This window comes from Camelus bactrianus, chromosome 11, assembly GCF_048773025.1.
Source record: "Camelus bactrianus isolate YW-2024 breed Bactrian camel chromosome 11, ASM4877302v1, whole genome shotgun sequence".
NCBI classification, from domain to species: domain Eukaryota; kingdom Metazoa; phylum Chordata; class Mammalia; order Artiodactyla; family Camelidae; genus Camelus; species Camelus bactrianus.
The window spans coordinates 35,371,874-35,395,477 of record NC_133549.1 but is presented as its reverse complement, the minus strand read 5'-3'; the positions used below and the strand labels follow the sequence as shown (position 1 = coordinate 35,395,477).

The 23,604-nt window shown below is 36.9% G+C and overlaps 1 long non-coding RNA gene across 1 annotated transcript in view; it reads right to left on the bottom strand.

Annotated features, from left to right (window-relative positions):
• Positions 1-22,966, bottom strand: part of LOC141579253 (uncharacterized) — a 76,234-nt gene extending 53,268 nt beyond the window's left edge. Inside the window, exon 1 of the long non-coding RNA XR_012510410.1 lies at positions 22,850-22,966. This is a non-coding gene — a long non-coding RNA (uncharacterized LOC141579253). The remainder of the gene's footprint in view (positions 1-22,849) is intronic.
• Between the last annotated feature and the right edge of the window lie 638 nt (positions 22,967-23,604).

The window sequence follows — 23,604 nt, the reverse complement described above, 5'->3', positions numbered from 1 at the left end:
CTGCTGCCTAGAAAAGAGCTGCATTTGCCTGAAATTAACTGGAATTTGCCATCCAAGACTTCTGCTGGAAGCAGAAGAGCTTTAATAAGATTGTAGAGTTCCATAATAGTTACATTAGGCTGATTCTGGCAGGGTGATTGTCTGGATTGGGAGGCACATTCCCAGCGCTTCCTACTCTGCCATCTCCCCACAATCCCCTCTCTGGACTTGATTCTTGACTATGACTGTTATGATTTACTTTTTCAAATTGCCAAAGCCCTCTCTCATATGTTTCTTCCTATGTAACAAGGGAAGCTAACAACAGCAATGATTGTAATAGGAAACCCTAACCAAAAGCTTACCATGTATTTCAGGTAACGTGCTATGCACTTTAATACTAAGAAAACCTATAAGGTTGATGACACTAGAAAACTCTACAGATGGGGAAATGGAGAACCAGAGAAAGCAAAATTAATCTCTCAAAGACGCTGAGCTAGCATTGTAAGTGGTGAACTGCTTCAGTGAACATGGGCACTTGTTTTTACCTTGCAAGCATATGAGGTATACGTAAGCTTCCTGGCACAGTGCTAAGCACAGGGTTGATTCTCAGTTAATGGGAGCTTGAGAAGTAATGGTAATAGCAGCTGTAGCAGCACCTATACCTAATGGAGGAACACCTAAGTGTTCAATGGTCCAGCTACATAAGGGAAAGTGTATTACCCACTTGGACAAATAACATGATGAATAACGCAGTCAAAATCTTACAAGAAACATTAAAAACTCAAGAGCCTTTAAAATATTTCCCCTTTAAGGAACAACAACAACAATAACAAAAAATCACACTTTTCACTTAGCTTGTCCTACCCCATCCCAAGACCAATGAGGCCATTAAATGGGGAAAGAATAACCCTCTCCCGGTTTTGGATGTAAAGGTATCTCCAGAAAAAGTCCAGAGAACTTCCAGGTAGAAGCCTATGCTGGGACACAGGCAGCTTGGCTGCTCTCCTAGTTTGCATCGTGTACAATCCCATCACTTTATGGAAAAGGAACATGCAACAATTTCTCTATATAGCAAAACAAACCCACCTTATTTTTTTTTTTAATCTAAAGCCAAAGGAGATCACTTTGATTTTCCTGACTTACACATCCCATTATTTATAATTCTCTTTCGAGGTCTACTTCTCTCTTTGCTCCTTTTCTTGATGTTTTGAACATTTAATATTTGCTTATGAGGAAGGCAGTATATTCTATTAGGCAGATTTCTCAAGTGTGTTAAGTGTTTCCCCCATGATTTTGTTTTTGTTTTTATACTTATGTATGTATATATTCACATATGTTTTAGGAAAAGTCCCCTTGAATATAAACCCCTTGCGCTTAAGGTTTAACAAGACTTATTCAGGAGAAAATGGAATTTCACATAAAACTTGGAGGAATAATCTCAAACCAGCATGGATCTCAGAGACCCAACAGACACTTTCAGGCGACCAATTAAAGAAGCTTTAAGAAAGATGAAGACCTTTCTCTCGTTGTACTCAGGATAGGCAAAACCGGGCCTGAAATGTTCTTCTTTCTAACGCAAGACTTGGGCGGGGGAATTTTTGGACTAATAACCTTAACTGTCTTGAAATTACACTGACAAAACTGCAGCAGCTTTTAACTAATGGCAATCCTATGAATACTTTTCTCTAAATAGCTCAGAGAGATTCGTGGATAAATCATATTATTGTAGAAAACTACTTCCCTCAATGAATTCTACCTGCTAGAATCTTACTGCTTCATAGATTGGGTAAAAAATTTCAATTAAAATAAGACTCTGAAACTGGCTCTGGACCAAAGTCTAAACCCTGAAGCTGAGACAACTGTGAGTAGTTTTTTCTACTTCCTGTGACTTCTTGTGTTTCAAATGTCTTTCTACACACAGCAACTTTGTAAAGAGAGCCAGTGATGTAAGTGGCTTTAAAGATTTCTCCAGTTCTATTCCCTTCGTATGAACTGGCTTTCATTGATGAATTACCATCATGAAAATATTTTTACCTTCCCATCCATCCCTTGCAGTGGTTTCTGAGGTTCAATATGTATTAGATACATAGGTATTGGATGGAGGCAAAATTCAAGACAAACTGTCAATTCTTGGGAAGCTATAGTATAAACAGAAGGCATACACCCCAGCTCCAGATAAATTTAGAAACAAAAAAACTAAAGCCAAGTAAAAAAAAGTATATTTTAATTGTAGGGTTTTTATTTTAATTTTTTATGACTGAGTATTCTCACCAAAATCGGGACAAAATTTAATCAAGCAATTCTATTCCCCTTTATTGGCCTAGCTCTCCTCTTTGTTTAGTTTGGTTCCAATATGAGAAATAAGAAGAGGCCTCCTAGGATAAACCTGAATTTTACAAAATTTTATAAAGTTAACCACTTATTATGCAGGGAATCAGGTTCTAATACAGATCTAACATTCTCTCCGTGAGTTGTAGGTTCAAACCTACATCTGCTTTTATGCTGATTTCACCAGGAATGTTGTCTTTGCAGACACAGAAAATATTTACTCTGCTTCAGAGACAATCCTCTTTCCCAGGAGAGTGTTACGCACGCTAATGTCCGATCAACAACAAAATGGCTTTGTTCAATACTGGCTCATGACAGGTAAAAGCAGTTACTCACGGTGGGGTTATTTTAGACAAGTTGAATTTAGAGGACTTGACGTGTGTAATACACACACAGCCTATAGTATTGAAACCACAACTAGGTAATAATGCATTTTACTTTGTGCGTGTTTTGTTTTCTAGGATTATCCCCCTATCCTACAAAAATAAATGCCAGGTTAACTGTGAATACAATGTTGTCATCATTGCCCCCCAAACTGGCATTATAATACCAATCACAGGATTGGAAGCACTGTGCTACAGGAATCAAGAACCAGGTGTCTGTCCCAGCTCTGTGCCCCTCCCCCCAGCTCCCCACCCCAGGTCATTCTATTCTTAACAGAGTCTGCCCTCAAGAGAAATTTCACCAGAACCTAACATACTGGGTTTTTCATTTGTTTTGCTTTTCTAAATCAGCCAGACTGATTTGGGAAAAAGAAATACTCAACTCCAGCTCCGTTTAGTCTTCCACATGGGGGCAGGGAAATACACAAATCCACTGTCCTCCAGCCACCCTGTCCTACCTAAGGTAGAAGGTACTGAGAAATATTTAGCAAGTTCACAGTCTAAGAGCACAGACTCACTAGAACACTAAGACCTAATCATAACATTATAGAATGCTTCTTCTCTCCTGCCACCCTTAACACCACATTACATAAAAGACCTATTTACTGCAGTTCTTTTTGCCTGATACATCATGTCCAGCAGTCAAGAAAAAAATTACCAAAAAGGCTAAAAGGCAAGAGGCATAGTTTAAAGAAACTGAGTAAGCATTAGAACCAAAGTCACACGTCAAGAACGTTGCAATGAACATACCAGCATTTTTAAAAAACAGAGATAATGATTAATATCCTAAGTAATCTAGTGCATTAAGTAAATAATATGCCAGAACAGGATATCTAAGCAGAGAGATGAAAAATCTAAGGATCAAAAAAAATGCTACAGATCAAAAATGGTAACAGAAATGAAAAATGATTCTGATGGGCTCACAAGTAACTGAACATGGCTATAGAACGAATCTGGGCTTGAGGATACGTCAATAGAAACTTTCAAAACTGAAAAGCAAAGAAAAAAAGTCTTAAAAAATGTTAATATCTAACAGTGGACAAAAGCTGTAACTTGTACATAATGGGAATACCAGAAGGAGAAAGAAGCAAATACCTCAAGTAATAATGGCTTTAGAATTTCCTCCAAATTAATGTCTGACATCAAGCCACAAATCCAGGATGCTTAGAGAACACGTAACAGGATAAACGCCACAACAATATGTATTTAGGCAGGCATAGCATAACCAAAATATAGAAAAATCAGAAAAAAATTGAAAGAAAAGTCTTTACCTATAATGGAACAAAGATAGAGTTCCATCAGACTTCTCAGAAACCCTGTAAGCAGAAGAGAGCAGCATGAACTATTTAAAGTATTAAGAGGAGAACAAAAATAAATCTGTACCCTGAGAAATTATCCTTCACCAAAGAAAATAGTCTCAGACCAGCAAAAATTGAAGAGAAATTATTTCAAATAAACTTTCCTTGCAAGAAATGTCAAGTTTTTCCAGAGTAAAGGAAAATGATACAGATCAGAAACAAAGAAAGAAAGTGCACTGGAGAAGGAATAAGATTAAAAACTTGTATTTTTCTTATTTTCAACTGAGTTCAAAATAGCAGCAACAATGTATTCAGTCGTGTATGCTTACATGCATGTGTGTGCCTGCATATGGATACTTCAGTGAAATGAAAAGCAGCAAAGATACAAGGGACCAAAAAGAGAAATTAGGAATATTTCTTTAGAATAAAGGTACCTGCACTGCTAGTGACGAGGTACAGTGTTATTTGAAAGTGAACTTGGATTAGTTCTAAGAGAATATAGCAGACTTTCAGGAAACTACTAAAAGTTTTTTAAAAAGTGTTAATACATTATGAAGAGAGTAAACACTATGAAGAGAATAAACAGAATCATAAAATGCTCAATTAAAACCACAGAAGACAGAAAAAGTGGAAAATAAAAATAGGGAGAGCAAAGGATAGCTAATGGTAACAAATATGGCAGATATTAGTCCAACTGTATCAATAATCACTTTAAACAAGCAATTTTATAAATACACCAATTAAAAAATAGATTATCAGAATGAATTAAAAAATAAGACCCATGCATGTTGTCTGCGAGAAAGCCAGTTTATACATATATTAGACAGGGAAATAGAGAAACATACCATACTAATACTAATAAAAAAGCTGAAGTAGTTACGTTAATTTTAGATACAGCCAACCTCCCGAAAGCAAAGTTATCAGGGATAAATAAGGGCATTTCATAAAGACAAAGTGCTCATTTCTCCATGAAGACATAGCAATCTTAACATGTGTGTGTCTAACAAGAGAATGTCAAACATGAGGCAAAATCTGATAGTAGGAATATCTGTTCTTCTTGCAGTTCTATCATAGTTGGAGACTTCAACTATCAGAAATAGACAGAAACGGCAGTCAGAAAATCACAGGACATAATTTAACTCGACAGCATCATAAATCAGCTGTATATAATTGACATCTATAACCTATTTCATTCCCAAGAAAGTAGAAGCTGATATGGAAAAGTCACCAGACTCCATCTGGGTTATAACATACCTTAACAGATGAAAATAAATCACACAATGTCTGCTATCAGACCACAATAAAATTAAACTAGAAATCAGTAACAGAACATTCCTAGAAAACCCCAATATATGTGGAGATTACATTAAAAACTTAAAAATATGTATGGGTCAAAAGTAGTTATTTTGAAAAAAAAAATACAACTCATCAAAATTTGCAGGATGTAGTGAAAGCGTATGTTTAAAAAGGAAGACCTAAAAATTAGTAATCTTAACTTTTATCTTAGGGAACTAGAAAGAATTAAATTCAAAGTAAGCAGAAGAGAAAATTTAGAGCAGAAATCAAGGAAATTGAAGACAGAAGATCAGGAAAGCAATGAAACCAAAAGCTTGTTATTTTGAAAAAATAAAACTGACATACCTATAGACAGGCTCACAACAACAACAAGACACAAATTATAACATCAGAAACAAAAGAAACATAACTTTATATCCCATGGACATTAAAAAGATAATATCAGGAACTCTATGCCCACAAATTTGATAACCTACAAATGGACCAATTCCTTGAAAAGAGGTATGTAAAAAAATCACAATAATGTACAAAATGATTAAGATAACAGTGCTGTACACTAAGTGTGATAGCTGTTAAAAGAATAAATCTTATGAGTTGTCATCACAGGGAAAACTATTTTCTGTTTCTTTAATGAAGTACCTATTTGAGATGATGGATTTCATCACTAAGCCCATTGTGATAATGATTTGACCTACATACATCAGGAAATGATTAAGTGGTACACCTTAAACTTAGTTATATATGTCAATTGTATCTCAATAAAATTGTGAGAAAAAAATGTAGTTTTCTTCAGGTTATAAAAATGTAATTTTCCAAAAGAGAAAGTACCATACTTAATGGGTTCACTGGTGAATTCTATTGAACATTAGTAAATTATACCAATTCTCTGTAATTGTTCAGAAGATAGAAACAATATATGTATGTTCATGTAAGACTGAAGCATTATACTGTTCACCAGAAGTTGACACAACATTGTAAACGTACTTTTATATATATATATATATGTATATATATATGCACCAAAAAAAGTTTAAAACTTATTCTATGAGGTCAGCATTACTCTTAATACCGAAACCAGACAAAAATGAAATTTCTCAACCAGAAAACTACATACCAGTATCTCTCATGAACATAGGTGCAAAAATCCTCAACAAAACAGTAACAAATTGAATCCAATAATGTCTAATTATACATTATGACCAAGTAGGATTACCTCAGCTATACAAGGCTGATTCAACATTTGAAAGTCAATATAATCCACCATATCAACAGGCTAAAGATGAAAAAGTCACATGACTGTATCAACAGATGCAGAAAAAGTTTTTCATGAGCAGATTTTTATCTGTCATATGCTTTCAGGAAACTAGGGATAGAAGGAAAATTCTTCAACATGATAAAGAGTGCCTGCAAAGAACCTACAATATTATATTTAAGAAGACTGACACTACCCAACTTCAGCACCTACTATAAAGCTTTAATAACTGAGTGTGGTATTGGCCAAAAAATTACAAATAAATCACTAGTACAGCAAAGAGGGTTCAGAGGCAGAGTCACACAAATGTAGCCAACTGATCTTTGACAAAGGAGCAAAGTCAATACAATGGAGTAAAGATGGACTTCAACAAATGCTGGTAGAACAAGTGGATATTTACATGCAAAAGAAAAAAAAATGAACCTAGACATAGATCTCACTTTTCACAAAAATTAACTCAAAATTGATCACAGACCTAAATGTAAAACACAAACCTTTAAGACTGACTACTAGAACATAACAACTTAGATGACCTTGGGTATGGCAGTGACTTTTTGGATACAAATACAATGGCATAATCCTTGAAATAAATATTGATCCACTGGACTGAATTAAAATTAAAAGCTTCTGCTCTGCAAAAGAAACTCTCAAGAGAGTAAGGTAACACCACAGACCAGGAGAAATCTTTGCAGAAGATGCACCTGATCTGTAAATTGGTGCAGCCACTATGGAGGAAAGTACGGAGGTTCCTTAAAAAACTAAAAATAGGCATACCATATAACCCAGCAATCCTACTCCTGGGCAAATATCCAGAGAAAAATATAATTCAAAAAGACACATGCAACTCAATATTCATGGTAGCAGTATTTACAATAGCCAAGACATAGAAACAACCCAAGTGTCCATTAAGAGATGACTAGATAAAGATGTGATGTGTATGTACACACACACACACACACACACACAAAATGGAATACTATTCAGCCATAAAAAAGAATAAAATAATGCCATTTGCAGCAAAAACTGGAGATCATCATTCCAAGTGAAGTAAGCCAGAAAGATAAAGAAAAATGCCATATGATATTGCTTACATGTGGAATCTAAAAAAAAAAAAAAAAAAAAAGGATACAAACTCATTTATGAAACAGACTCAGGGACATAGAGAACTTATGATTACCAGCAGGTAAAGGGAATGGAAAGGAATAAACTGGCAATTCAAAAATTGCACCTCTTGGAGCGATGTAAATGTTAGCTATCTTGATTGTGGTAGTGGTTTCACTGGTGTATCCATCTATAAAAATTCAAAGTGTACATCTGAAATATGTGTAGTTTACTATACAGGAACCATACCCAATAAAGGTGTTTAAAAAAGATGCATCTGATAAAGGTTTGTCATTCAAAATACACAAAAACCCTCAAAACTAAACAATAAGAACGTGTCACCTGCTTAAAAAGAGCAAGATACCTGAATAGACACCTTACTAAAAATATACTAATGAAAAATGCTCATCATATGCAATTTATTCTCAATTAGAGTACTGCAAGTCAAAACACAGTAAGATACCACTACTTCACCTACAGAAGGGCCAAAACCCAAAACACCGACACCACCAAATGCTGGTGAGGATATGGAATAAAATCAACTCTCACTTATTGCTGGTGGGAATACAGAATAGAATAGCCAGTTTGGAAGACATTTTGGCTGTTTCTCATGAAACTGAAGTTACTCTTACCGTAAGTTTCAGAAAGCATGTTCCTTGGTATTTATCCACATGAGTTGAAAAATTTTATCCACACATGACCTAAACATGGGTGTTTATATCAGCTTTATAAATGTCAAAGGTTGGATGCACCAAGATGTCCTTCATCTGGTAAATGGTTAGATAAATTGTGGTACTTGAAGGAATTGGATTATTCAGCATTAAAATAATGTGCTGTCAAGACATGCAAAGACATGGAAGAATATTAAGTGCATATTTCCAAGCAAAAGAAGCCAATCTGAAAAGACTTTATACTGTATGATTCCAACCATATGATAGACTGGAAGAGATAAAACTTTGGAGACAGTGGAAATATCAGTGGTTGACAGATGTTGCTGGTGATGGGAGGGATGGCTAGGCAGATCAGGATTTTTATGGTAGTGATACTGTTTTCTATCAACACTATAATGGTGGTTAATTGTTAGGTGTTTGTAAAAACCCACAGAATGCACAACACCAAGAGTGAAACCTAATGTAAACTGTGGTATTTGGGTAAAGACATGTCAGTGTAGGTTCACTGATTGTAACAAATGTACCACTCTGGTGCTGGATGTGGGTAGTGGGGGAGGCTGATGTGTGAGGTTGGAAGATGTATGGGAACATTCTGTACTTTCTGCTTGCTTACGCTGTGAACCTGAAAATGTTCTAAAGTTCATTTCTAAAAATAACTGAATAGATGTTATTAGATACTCAAGTTTCTGATAGATTTATAATCCCAACTGAAATTTGCATTCTTTGAGGAAAAGGATGGCTTATAATTAAAATAAAAAAGTTATACAATGCCTGTGATCAGATGATATTGTTGATACAATGTCAATTCTCCTCAAGTTGATCTAGATTCAGCACTACCATAATCAAAATCCATGCAGTTTCTTATAGAAATTAAAATGTCTAAAAGTATAGAAATGCAAAGAATCTGAAATAGTCCAAACTGAGAAATGACATGTGAAATTTTAAGACATATCACTCACTGACTTTAAAATTTGTTTTTAAAGCTATAGTAATAATTGCAATACAATGGACAAGTAGATTAAAATGAGAGAGTTTAGAAATATATCTACATATTTTTCATCAGTGAAATTTTCAAAGGACATTAAATGGAAAAAGTGTAGGTTTTTCTATAAGCACTAGAAAAGTCTGCTATCTATTTGCAAAAAAAAGTTAAAGTCATAGTTATAATCTTTATAAAAACTCAAAATAGATTACAGCCTTAAATGCAAATCCCAAAATTACAAACCTTTTGCAGGAAAATCTAGCAGAAAATTTGAAATTCTATATTAAAGTCTTAGATATGATACTAATAATATTGTCCATAAAAAGAAAATGCAGTAAGTTATACATCAAGATATAGAACTTCTCTTCTTGAGATGGAATTACAATGAAAAAGTCATCCACCAACTACCAGAAAATATTTACGAATAATATATACAGCAAAGGACTTATGTCTAGATTATGTAACAAAAAAAGACTCAAAACAAGGAATTCATGCTATAAAGTAGGCAAAAGATTGAGCAGACACTACAGAAGTGATGTACTGATGGCAAATAAAAAGATGTTCAACACCTTTACTCATTAAGGAAATGTAACTTAAAACCACAATGTAGCACTCTTACCTATTTAAATATCAGAATTAAGGGGAAAAAGGTTATACCACCACATAGTATTAAGGATAGGTTAGAACCAGAATCCTCATACAGTGCCAGTGGGAATAGAAGATGGTTCAACCTCTTTGAAAAACAGGTCATTTCTTAAAACATTACATAACCACCTCCCATGTGACCCAGCAATTCTAGACCCAGATTATCACTTAAGAGGAATGAAAGTATGTCTGTACAGAGACTTAGTCACGCACTTCACAGCAACATTACTTATTGTAGTCCCAAACAGATGACCCAAGTGCTGAATTCTACTTAGGAAAAAAAAAAATCAACGATAGATATAATCAACATGGATAAATCTCAAAAATAATTATGTTGAGTGAAAGCCCCACCAAAAAAAGACAATGCATGATTTCATGTAAAATTCCATAAAATGCAAACTAATCTATTGTGACAAAAAACATATTCATTTCCTGGAAAATGGGAAGAGGGAGTAGCCAGGGTCAAGACTGAGGAACTACAATGGGTACAAGTCAACTTTTGAAAGCAGTGCATGTGTGCATTATATTAACTGTGATGGTTTCATCCGTGCACACACAGGTACAGCTAAATTCTCCATGTAAGTCCGGGCCACGTGTGTCTTCCCTGAAAGTTGTTAGTAGTCTATCAAAGTAAATAAGAGTATTGTGAGAAGGGAAATCCCCTCGCAAGAATCACAGCACTCTCCTCAACATTTCCAATGTGCTTTTGGCTTTCTGGCTTGCAAGTCTTAATAAGTGTCATTTTATTAAGCAAGCCTCTTATTTTCTATATTCTGATGCTTTGACCTCTGGGGCCTTGCTGACCTAGGAGGAATTGCTCCTCCTAGAGCTAACAAAATTCCTCCAGATGGTAAACCACTTACCCAGTCGGTGCTTTTCAAATGCAAACAAACCAATCTGGAGCCCACACCCTCAAACCCCTCCTTTATTAGGCTCTCACACTGAGCCATTATCCACCAGCCCTGATCACCCCAGGGCCAGGTACCAGATCACCAGGGACAATTCCTTTGCCTTGGAGCTCTCTTAAATTATGCAGACTGGCCAATTCTAAACCTGTTTACCCTACCTCACCTTTCCTTCCTAAAGAAACCACCGTGAAGGTTTTTGTCCACAGACCCCAGGGCCTCCCCTTCTCTCCCCTCAGGTCATGGTCCAGGTCACGCTGCGCTCCCTCCTCTTTGGAACTGTGAATAGCAAACAGGCTTGTCAGTAGCAGTCATCTGATTTGTTAGCCTTACCATACCTACATAGTAAAATCTATCAAAGATGGTAATCTTAGTTGTGTAGTCTCCAGTTTGTGACAGAAATATTGATACCTGTTTTCATTATGATTAACCTATCTGGTTAATGGTATCTCATGGATTATATTTTTAAAATGGCACTTTAAAAAACTGGGGTTGAATATATTTGATCATTTAAGATGTATTTATTGAACATGTTCAATGTCCAGGAACTTCTCTAGACTCTTAGGACATGAAGCAACAAAACAGACTAAATTCTCTACCTTCAAGAAATTTATTCCTATATGCTGATATAAAAATGCACTTTAAAAATATTTTAAAAGACAGTAATTACCTGTTGTGGGAGGCAGGGACTGGGAAATGTGGAACAAGAGAGCAAGTTTTCACTGTATGGCCTTTTATATCTTCTAAATATTTAAATCAAATAAAATACAAATAAAAAAGGCAATTTAACAGTTTCTAGCTAATTAATGTCACCAAATGATATTTTGTAGTAAACACAATATATGCATGAAATACTGATTTCTTGAAACAGCCCTCCAAAATTGACAGTATAATAATTATGCTGTCAAAGAGTACATAGATTTTTCTCTCAGAGCCATTTATAGCCCTTGATTTTGGTTTCCCAGGCTGTCATCAAAATTGTGAGATTCACTTGTCCTCTAACTATACCATGGCAGTCAGTTTTATGGAAAACATTTATGAGAACAACTTTTCAGAAGCTTATTAGTGAATTAAGTGCACAATTATTGGAATAACTTACATTTTGGGGGAGCCACAGAAAGGAATCAACTATTTGGAGCTCTGGGGTATCATCAGCTATTTTAGAATATGTAACCACTGGTGATGTATTTATTAGTGAGAAGGTAAAAAATCTTCCTTCCAAAATAATTTCTTTCCTGTTTGGAGCTCAAAGGGAACTATTCTGAATGTGTGGAATTTGACCTTTTTTGTATAAATTTCCAGGGTTCACATCTCATAAATTTAATACAGAGCACACATTATTCAACCTTAATCGCTCTTTAAATGTCTGTGAAGTGGCCTCTCAACAGATTTTTCACACATAAATCACAAGACACACGTGGTGATCTAGTGCTTAGGACCAGGACTTAAAATCCTTACTGATGTCTCTCCTTGGTTCTATTTGTGTTACTGTAGGCTGATTTGGCTGGTCTGCATTTTCTCTAATTCCTCAAATGCTGACTTCTGGTCAATATTGCTCACTTGATGGAGTTCGAGAGCACATAGAACATTTCGTGATAGATCTTGGAAATACACTAGGAACATGTATAATCTGTCCTGGGTCTCAGAGTGCTTAGACCAACACTAGAGAACGAAACTTGTGTTAGAGAACAAAATACGACTTTATCATTAAATGCTAACTGGAATATAATCACACGTGTTACTGAATGCCTTAGTAAAAGCTTAAGAGAACTGTTCAGTATCAGATTTCTGGCATCTGAATTCTGGATTTACCACTAACTAGCTATGCAATCTTGGGCAGTTCAGCTACCATCTCCATCAAATTTGGGTTTTGCTATCAGCTGAATAGGCTTCTGCGAAGATTAAATGCAACAGTCTGTGTAGCAAGTGTTGCTCAAAAGCAGGAGCTCCACACACAGCCTCCCTTTTTCAATGCAACCCTGTCAGGAAAGGATGTCATTCTATATGAAATGAGATTGGCCTATAGTAGAATACTTACACAAAATAGACGCTTAACTATAAAATTTTAGTATTAACAGCAGCTAACACATATATATATAGTATTTACTATGTGCCAGGCTTCCTAATAGATGCTTTCTGAATTTTAATTAAACTTTAAGCTAGAACATATTATAAATAGCAAGGGGTTGCAATTCTTCAACCTGATTACATAACAGTAATTGTAAACATGTAGCATTATTTGCAAGAGGAGTTCAGAGGAAAGAATACCTAAGAGGCATATAGATTTTGGCCCCAAGACCTGTGAATTTGAATAAATAGCTGGAGGGCTTGGTGCTATATTCCTAAATTACTTGTCAGCAACATCACCACCACCATCACTGGCATCATCATCGCCATCCTCATCACCACCATTAATATTTTCTGAGCACCAACTGTGTGCTGGACACACATTTAATACACACTGCAAAGCTGGTTAGAAAGCTTGTCCTTCCCTCTATATAAATGCCATAAATGAGGCTCAGAGTGTATAAGTCATTTTCCTAAATTCACAAAAATCAGTAGAAAAGGCTTACCCCTCCTATTTATTTGGCTGGTGGGGTCGGTGATGAAGAGGAAGATGGAAAGGAGAAAAAAGCAGAAAACTTCACTGTACACAAAAGGGAGATCAAGGTGGGCCTGCGGGGAACAGTGCCATGTAGGGAACAGAGCATGGGCTTTATAATGGGACAGCTCTAAATTTGGTTTTCTAGTGGGTTATTTGCTACCTAAAGGCTACATACCTGTTGCTCTTTAACAATTTGTGCCTCTCTCACTTCATCTTTGTGATGGTAATAAAAACTATAATTGTGTCAAAAAATAAGTAGGAAAAAAATCAGGATTTAAATCCATATTGATTGAGTTAAAATTCCACATATTTCCCCTATACTTTATAGGACCTATTAAAGTAAGTGTAAGATGGAACTACCACCACAGCATTTAATATTCCACTTATAACTGTCACTTTTTTAAAGAGACACCAGAATTTACTGGAAATAGACAAGATTAGCATACATGAATTTAAGCAAAAGACGTTTGTTATAATGAGGACTTAATTACCCAATGAGAGTGCACTCAGTCTCTCCATCACCAGGATCTCAGGTCTGCTGTTCACAGCTGAGACGACATGGTGAAGCCGGCGTTGTTCTACTTTCACTTAGGCTGGAGAAAACTGCAAAGAAATGTTACCTCTATCCAAAAAATTAGCACACACACTAACTAGGCAATACAGTCAGACATTTGTGGGGCCCAAGAGAACTGAATTCACAAGGCAACATAATGAACTGACATCCAAAGGGTGATAAGCCCTCCAACCTCCAAAAAAGATGCAAGGTGCACATCGCTTCACTTTTGGCAGCCAGGCAGGGCTAAATTTTGGCCAACATATAAGTGAGTAAATATAAAAGACACACAAAATTAATAAACAAGGTTCAATTAAATAGAGTTGGGAGACCAAAAAGAGGAGCTCTCACACCCTGTGAGGATAGCAGAGCCCAATAGTAAGAAGAAAGACTCTTCTTTCCTGGCAAGGACAGCCAATGAGAAGTAGTAAGACACTGTTTACTGAAGCCCTCCCAACTTCCTTTTCCCCTCTGTAAATGGGTTGTTCTTCCCCTGCCATGGCTTGTCATAATTGCAAACCCCAAATTACAATTCTCTGTTGATCCCGAATAAACCCATCTTTGCTAGACAAATACCTGGCTGGCTGTTGGTTTCAGGTCAATAACATCAATTTCTAAATTCTTTTTTTTCTAATTGGCTTTCCCTAAACAATTATAAACATAGAACATAGTCTAGAACTTATTTCCAGTTATTTAATGTTTAATACTATATTTAAAAATGGTTTCTAGTCTGACATCAAGAACAGTCTTATTTTACAACCTATTTTTACAAAGTTATGTTCAGACTGGATACTCTAAATTCTTTGGGGACACCTTAAAGAACAATGGTTATTGAGTATTTGGTTTTTTTCCCCTAAAAGGGGTAAGGATTCCAAAGTTAAATAGACATGGCTTTATATACTTTCTGCCATATACTCCTTATATAAGGATTTAATGAGCAACTTGATTGTTCATTATGTAATTTAAAGGTTAAAATTAAACATGAGTCTTTCCAAACAGTTTAGTGATTATAAAAGCAATCATTCAAGAAAAACAAGCATTCAGGGGGGTGGGTATAGTTCAGTGGTAGAGCATGTGCTTAGCACACACAAGGTCCTGGGCTCAATCCCCAGTACCCTTCCTCACTTAAAAAAAAAAATTCATTTCCTACTCTTTTGCAAACACTGCCCATCATTCATAGCGTATCCCCAAAATCCCAACTGAACCAGGCAAAGCCTCATATTTCTCTCATAGATTCATGCATAGACTGCCAACTAATAGGAGATGGCATGCCTTATAACCTCTTTAAGATCTCTAGTCTAATTGGAGTGAGCTGAAAAGAATGAAAGATGAAAAAATATGGAATATATATTGGAAAAAGGCTAAAAAGCTCAAGAATGGCGACCCAAATGAGTTGATGTGACATATACAAGATTATAGCAAGTTAATGAAATGAAAATTACATTTGTTTATGTGAGTGAAGTGTACATAGGTAATAGAGACAAAGAGTCAAAGAATCAGATAGTAAGTACCTTTGAAAACTGGCACAAAGTTCAAATTACTGGGCACAGAGAATTTTAAGCAAGGGAATGGATCTAATGTGTTTTCAGAAAAATATTTCATGCTTAGAATGAATTGGCTGGGACAGAATAAGACCAGTTCAGAACTATTGTAGGAACATAGGTAAGAGGTGAATTGTGGCTTCCACAGTGGAAATGGGGAGAACTAAGTTAATTCTAACTGGGAATGTCAAGTATTCATGTGGGTCATGTTCAGAAGTACTAAGCAGTATTTCCAAATATTTTGTTATTTCCAGCTACTTTTCATCTCAATATGAGACTCTTAAAGACAATGAGTCATATCTCTTCATTTGTAAATACTTATTTTCCTCCAATTTTTCAAACCATTATCACAACTGAAAAATATTAATGCTCTTATTATCATTTATATCCAGTCAGTGTTCAAAATCTTCTATACTGTCTCTTTTTAAAAGCAGTTGGTTTTTTCAAACTAGGAACCAAACAAGGATCCTCACTGCATGTGGTTAAAATGTCTCAAGTCTTATTGATAACATTTTAAATAGGGAGGAGAGACCTAAGGATAGTGAACAAAGCTGGTGACTATGGGAAGGAGGGCATCTCGTAGTTGTGACCTTCAATTGATCTAAGCTAGACCCAGGCTACTGGAGGCTCATCACGCTCTCCCCTGTCCTTGGAATGAACATCCTGCCTACACTATTCCCGTACTAACAGCCTTTCCAAGGATACAGCCTTGAGAGAGTAAGCTGTCAAGATCACCTGGTCTGAACCCAATTTAGGCCTCTATCTGAGCTTTTAAGATTCTAGTGGGTAGGTGAAGATATCTACTCATCTTGTGGCCACCCAGGACAAGCCTCAAAGTAAAATCCCCTGATTAAGCCTGCCACACATCTATCCGCAGTGGCCTGCCACTTTGGTCTCTCAGATTTCACCTGGGAAACTCCCAAAGTTGCAACCCAACAGTGACTTACAAGCTTTGGATGATAGAGGAAGGGAAGTGTTGAGGCAAATAATGAACAGGCTACACTGGGAATAGAAAAGAGTTTTATTAGAGCCAAACTAAGAACTATAGCCTGAGACACAGATTCAAGACTGGAATTGTGCTCTGCAGGACTACAAAATAAGGGAGGCTTATAAAATCAAAAAACACAACATTACAGTCAGTTATGTGAGTTATTGAGAATTGTAATTGAAACTGGCAGCAACTAAGGGTACTTGTTAAGCAAGGGTTGGCTGGGGCCTGAAATGGCTGCATAGTTACTAGGGGAAGAGCTCGAGACCCTAAGGTTGTGGCTGGCAGCTGCTAACAGGAACTGTTTTGAGAACAGCAGGTAGCGGCCTTGACTCTGATGCGGTTCAGAAAATTCAAGCCCTCAGTAATGCAGGAACATGTCTGAAACCACATCCACACAGGCCATCCAGCTCCATCTTGAACACCTGAACCACAGTCACTCCATTTTGATTTTTAAGTGCATTCTTTTCTTTAAGGTTAAAGCAGGTACACAATGTCTGTGTGACAGGACACAGACAGACAGTTCTAGTTAACAAAGTTCCAGCCAAATCAGGGATAAGCCAGAATGACTTCCCCATATCTCAACATGTGAAAATTTCTTGCATCAGAAGAATGCCTGGATTTATGGATCCAGGTTAGAGGATAACGTCATTTGACATAGAAATCACTGGAGAAGTGGATATTTCTGATGACATTCTGTTGATGTTTTCTGAACATGCCTATGTTATCTTCTGGTGACTATGTCCCGTAGTGAGTTAGTACCTGTGTGCAGCTCAGGAGATAGATACCAGTTTTAGTTTCTTAACCCTCCCGTCAAGGGTTATGATTAAAATAATGAATGTTTATTAATTTGCTCACAGTAAGTGTCTAAACAAAGGGTAAAGATGCAATATTAAAAATAATTACTTTGAGGTATTAAAGTCTTGCTTGAAATATTTTCACAAAAATAGAGCCATGAAAGTCAGTCATACAAATAGTATGCTGTGAGAGAAGAGAAATAATTTTTATTAAGGAGGTCTGAAAAGGCCTCGTAAGAGATTAGAAGCTGTGCCCTAAAAAAGGGGGGGGGGCGCGTAAAAAAGAAGGGAAGACTTCCAAGCCTATGGAAGCACTTGAACAAAAGCAGAGAAAGGGAATAGTGTACATTTGATGGCTCCCCCAAGCAGTTCGCAACAGGAACTTGATTTGATGCAATGATTGAAAACTCATTTACATCTCAAGTAGCAATCTCCTCAGTATATTAGTTACCATCTGCCACTGTGTGTCAATGTATGTCTTGATCTGTCTTGCCCAGGTTCATTCACCTAGAGAGTTCTGAAGGCATATGACTAAGGCCATTCTGTGTTGCCTCCCATCAACTTAAACCCAAGTTTGTCAAATATGCCCTAGAGAATAGCAGTGACTTGTTATAATTTCTATACCATTTGTCTAAAATTTGATGCTAGCATTTCAAGATCTATATTAGGAAAAGCATGTTAATTATATTTAAGTGATTAAAAAACACTATTAAAATATCATTCTAATTCTACATTCCTACAATTTCTCAACAGGGACTCTTGCAATATTATACTTTTCCAAGTTGTTACAGAAATAGAGAGCCCTTATTCAGCAATAGAGCTTTTTGACATCATGATTATGTGATCAATTGCTTCTCTTAATAACTGATTTCTCCTCTTGATTGGAAAATCTTTTTCTTCTGCTGCTTTTGCTAATATGATTACCATATAGTATGTGTTCAGACCAGGCTGTCAATGTTTTGGATTCTCTAAAAGTTGCCAACTAACCTTTAAAAATTATATAAAAACTAAAAAAAAGTAAATCATTTAAAGATTAAAGAGTTACCAACTGATGCTCAGGGGACCAAATATGCTTCGGAGAAGACCACGTCTACAGAGGTAGCCTTTTTAGTATTTAACTTAAAATAGTGCATAGTATTTAAAGATTAGGAGATTCAACTAGTTTCTGGCTGCTTGTTAAAAAAAAAAAAAAAAAAAAAAGGTGCTTAAGTACCAAGCCTATTAGTCAGCTGTACCTAATAAAAAGGCCTACTACCCCTTGTTAAAGTACAAAATGAAGACCAAAGTTGAAAATTCTGAGCAGATGAAACCATTTAAGAGGATGAAACCATGTAAGCCAAACTAGATCTAGCTTATTTCACAAGTTGAAGTGCAAATTAGGTTATTTCTTGTAAATGCCTCTGATAATGACAAAAAACCTAATTCATCTTCCTAAAATGATGTAAAATAAACCATTTTTAACCTCTGCTGTCATTGTTAAGGTTAAAGGACTGTCTCGTTTTAACTTTATAAGCCATGCTCTAACATTGTGCCTCTGAGCTTTGTATCAGTTTGGGATTTGAAGACTTCCACATCACGAACTATTTTCCTATGTGTAAACTATTACTAAATACTATTTTACCAATCTGGTTTTAATTTTTACTATTTCTGGATTTAACACCCTTTGGAGTGCACTTTGCACAATCACTACTACTCCTAGTTTCTTCTCAACTTTGAAGTCAAGAAATGGTTGTCCTTTTATATAGCTGTTGCACTTAAATTTCAAGTCCAGGCCTACCCTGGAGATATTGTAGATTCAGTTCCAGACCACTGCAATAAAGCTGATACTGCAATAAAGTGACTAACATGAACTTCTGGTTTCCCAGTACTTAATAAAGTTGGCTATATTATACTGTAGTTTATTAAGCACACAGTAGCATTATGCCTAAAAAATAATGTATATACATTGTCAGCCAAGGGAGGCTGGAGAGGGATTCGAGGAGGTGAGCTGCCCAAGTGGAAGAAGGCGCGAGGAGCCAACATGGAGCAAAACAGCACTTTATTGCAGTACAAGTGGGTGGCGCAGCAGGTGGCGCTCAGGTGTAGCACTTGTCCTTTTATAACGTTACTGGCGCACGTGTGGTGCTCATAGTGCTGACTCACACTCCTAGCGCACGCGTACATTTACCCCTTACCAGGTGCAAGCTATTCTGAACTTTGGCCTGGGCCCCACAGCCTACTCACTTCACTCAGACGGCATACATTCAAGATAAGTTGCTAAAAAATGCCAAACTATTAACAAAGATTACTAATCACAGATCACCATAACAAACATTTGGAAATATTTTGAGACCCAGACATGGTGACCCAGGCTCAAAGTGAACAAATTATTTGGAAAAATATCACCAATAGACTTGCTTGATGCAGGGTTGCTACAAAACCTTCAATTTTTAAGAGACACAGTATCTTCAAAGTGCAGTAAGACGAGGTATGACTATAGTTTTAAAGGTAAAGGAAAATACTTGATTCATGTCTCTAGCAAAGTGTGACCATTAAGTTATACCAAGAGAGTAGGATGTTTATAACGATGAATAACCAAGAGACCATACTTTGCTGTAGCAGTGAAGACTATGCCTATAGGTTTAAATATACAAACCAAGTATTATATTGGGGGCTGGGGAGAGGGAAGCAATCCTGGTTCACAAGTTCTATCAGTAAGGATCCCCACCCCCCCAAAATACACACATTTAGACAGAAGTGTTATTTAGGTATTAAAGAGTTCAAGAGGTGGAAAGAACATTAATGGATTATGACAAGATTTGAGATACTACAGAGAACAGCTTTGAATCCAAAAGTTGAGGAGCAAAGGGGAGAAGTTGGAATTGTTTCAACTTGGGAACTCAGAGCCCTGCAGAAAAATTCAGACCTATGAGAAGCAGCAGTTACTGCTTGGTGGTAGTGGTGGTGTCTCTTAAGATGAAGTGCCCCGTTTGGCTGGGTCCTTGAACTCCAAAGAGGCAGTAGCAGGAGGGTGCCAGGGTCTGAGGGACACAGTGAAGCTAGTTCTGCAACATTGGGAAAGCACAGTGGAATCAGCTGCTGGCACTGAAACCAGGGGGAAGGAGCTTTGCTAGGGTGTAGCCAACAGGATAGAAGTCAAAAAAAAGTCAAAAAGCAAAATGATAGAGGAGGCAAACAGAGCAAGTTTTTTGTTTTTTTTTTTTTTTTTTTTTTTTTTTTTACTTTCTTTAGCTTTCTGGTCCCTTACTAGTGCCCTATTGTAACCAAGCAGGACTCTATGGGGCCTTCCTGGGACAGACACCTCCCCCATATCCTCTGCTGTAGCTCCTCTCTGAACTACCTAGATCATAGTATATGAAGCACATTTCCTGAGTCGTTTCACAGATGCTAAAACCACCACCAAATGGAAGAAACTGACTACTTGAGGATCCTAAGTCCTGAGACCTATGGGCACCTAAGGGTTGATAATGTTAAACCACCCTATTACCACCACACCAATCAGAGAGTTGTGCACGAGCTCATCACATATCCTGTGACATGCCACCCCCCAACCCCCCGCCCCAAACCCGGCTTTTAAAAATGCTTTACTAAATGAAATCCTTTGAGTTCAGGATATTTTTAGCACAAGCCACCCATTCTCCTTGCTCAGCCCAGCAGCAAACCTTTCTCTGCTCCAAACTCAGACGGTTCAGTTTGTTTGGCCTCACTGTGCGCCAGGCATGAGAACTTGCCTTTAGTAACACTATCAGTTGAACAGAAGGCAGCTAGCAAACCAGAAATGTGGTGGAAGTCTCAGCTCCGCCTGAGAGATAATACTTTAACAATTTTCAGTTACTTAACTAGTAATCAGTCACTAGTGCCTTTTGATCTACAAAGTTCTTTCACGTATGTCTGTCATTTAGTGTATTTGATCTCCACACAGCAGACATGACATCCATTTTCCACATGAAAGGATGGAGCTAGAGCATGACATTTACATATTCAGTATCATGTAGGTTGAAGGGTCAGCATTAAAGCCTAGAAACTTTGTCTATCCTTCCATTGTTCTAGGAGTCCCAAGATGCAAATCTAACAAACAAGTGGACTCTAAAGGCTGATTGATCCTGTGACTCTCACTCTACTGCAATAGAAAGCTGGATGTTTGAAATGCTTATTGCCCTAAGTTACACATGATAGCCATTTACTGATTTTTTAATTAAAAAGATGTCTCGGCTGAAGATATGGGATATCCATGAGCAACTGACATGTTCACTAAAATATCTGTATGCCTTTAAAAAATGCGGAAAGAATACAACCTAGATTAGCACCTTAAAATATCTCCAGGAGAGGCACCACTCCACCCCCTGCCCTTTAAGAGCATAGATACTAGTTGGTTTAAAATATTTCCCTCACCTAACCACTATCCTACAAAGTAAATTACTGAGACTTACTGAAAAACAAAACAAAACAAAACAAAAAACCACTCTTTCTTCAAGTGATGGCTGTTTTTTGGCAGATGGCAAAAAATAAATAGCAATGGTTTAAATGCTACACGTTTCTGATGACTACAAGGCTAACGGCAACCTCAAGTATTTTTCAGTTGTGCGCTATACAGCGTCAGCATTTCAAACTGGCAGCCTGTTTTTCCACAGAATGCTAGTTATGTACTTCCCTGATAAGTGTGGATTTTTTTGGGGGGAGGAGGATTTTTATAATTAGGTTTAGCAAGCGTTTATTGTAACCGCAGGACTTATACCAGTATCTATTATTTTAATGTACACTGCGGAGCTTCATTTATTTATCCTCCAAGTTTTTGTGCCAAAATATAAACAAAGACTTTTTCTAGGAGCCTCTGCAGAGAATTATGCTAATAGTCCATGAAAAAGATTTGGAGAAACATTTATTTAAGGAAATAACACCCCTGGCCCTACCGCCAATGCCCTGATCTAACTCTTACTGAAGATTTGCTTGGAAAGAAAAACTCCACTTATTCTCAAGGTTTCTTTCTTCTTTTCTTTTTCTTAACTCCCATTTTACACCCTGACACATTTAGGTTGCTTTTGCTGTTTAGTACAGAGCTACAGTTTTCTTACAGGAAAACCCACAAAATTACAGACAGAAAATATGCCAGAGAGCCCTTCTTAAAATCTAATTATTTTTCAGCAGGGTTGTTTCAAAGTAAAGGTATTTTCAAAATTTCACAACAGGCTCTCCCAGCTTTTCAGATATTAATCTCTTTTCTTCCTACAAACCCAATCTGTTTCCTTCACTCTCTTAAAAAAGTGCTCGTCTTTTGTGACAAGAATGTAGAGAGAAGTCTCTTGAAATGTGTTTACATCCCTTGATCGTGCAGCCTTCCTTGGCGCTGGCACCCCTCAAAGGCAGAGGAAATTTGGGGGTGATTATGGGCTTCGCTTTCTGGATGGCAAAAAAGAAGGAAACAGGGAGGCGGACAGAGAACTGACGAGGATACTAATATCTTTAAATTTTAAACTGCTTTCTCCAATCCCCGGACATTAGAGCTAGAAAGGCCATCCAACACTTACCTTTATTCAGCGAAGAAACGTGGTAGTGAGGCGCCAAGCCCAGAGCCCACACACTAGCGACTAAACCAAAAGTAAAACTGAGCTCTCCTGCACCCTCTCGCCCGGTTAGTGCTGTTTATTCAACGAAGAGCCTTCGTCAAGTGAGCTGGGTTAGGCTGGGATGATTAGCACGTGACTTAAATCAGTAGCATCTAAACCTGGTTAATCAGAATCACCTGGATTTCTCTTACAACTACGGATTTCTAGGTTTCTTTCCAAACTCTCTGATATCTAAATCATGGATCCATACTTCTCTAATCTAAATTCTGGCCCAGTGAGTATGAGATCATTAGATACCTCTGAAAAGACCATGGAGTTTAAGACTTAATACAATTTCATTTGTCCTAGACCTGCCTTTATTCTCTAAGTAAGTATAAAAGATGGACCGTCTAAGGTGGGGTCAAGTTATGGTTGCTATCTTCACCACGCCTAGCTAGACCTTGCTATGTGCCCTATGGTTAAGTTGGTTAATTTTTTTTTTTAAGTTATTTACATTATGAAAGCTGAGTTACAATGACCTGTCTCTGGGCTCCTATCAAAGCCTAAGTAATTATTAAGAGAAAAAACCTCAAACTTTCAATAAAAAGTATCAAAAATTTCTCTCCTTTTTTATAACAGAATTTTGAATTCCAAATATGCCAAAGTGACAGGGAAACGTCTATGTAATTAAAAACAAACAAAAAAACACTTATACAAAACAAAACAAAACGCCCGAT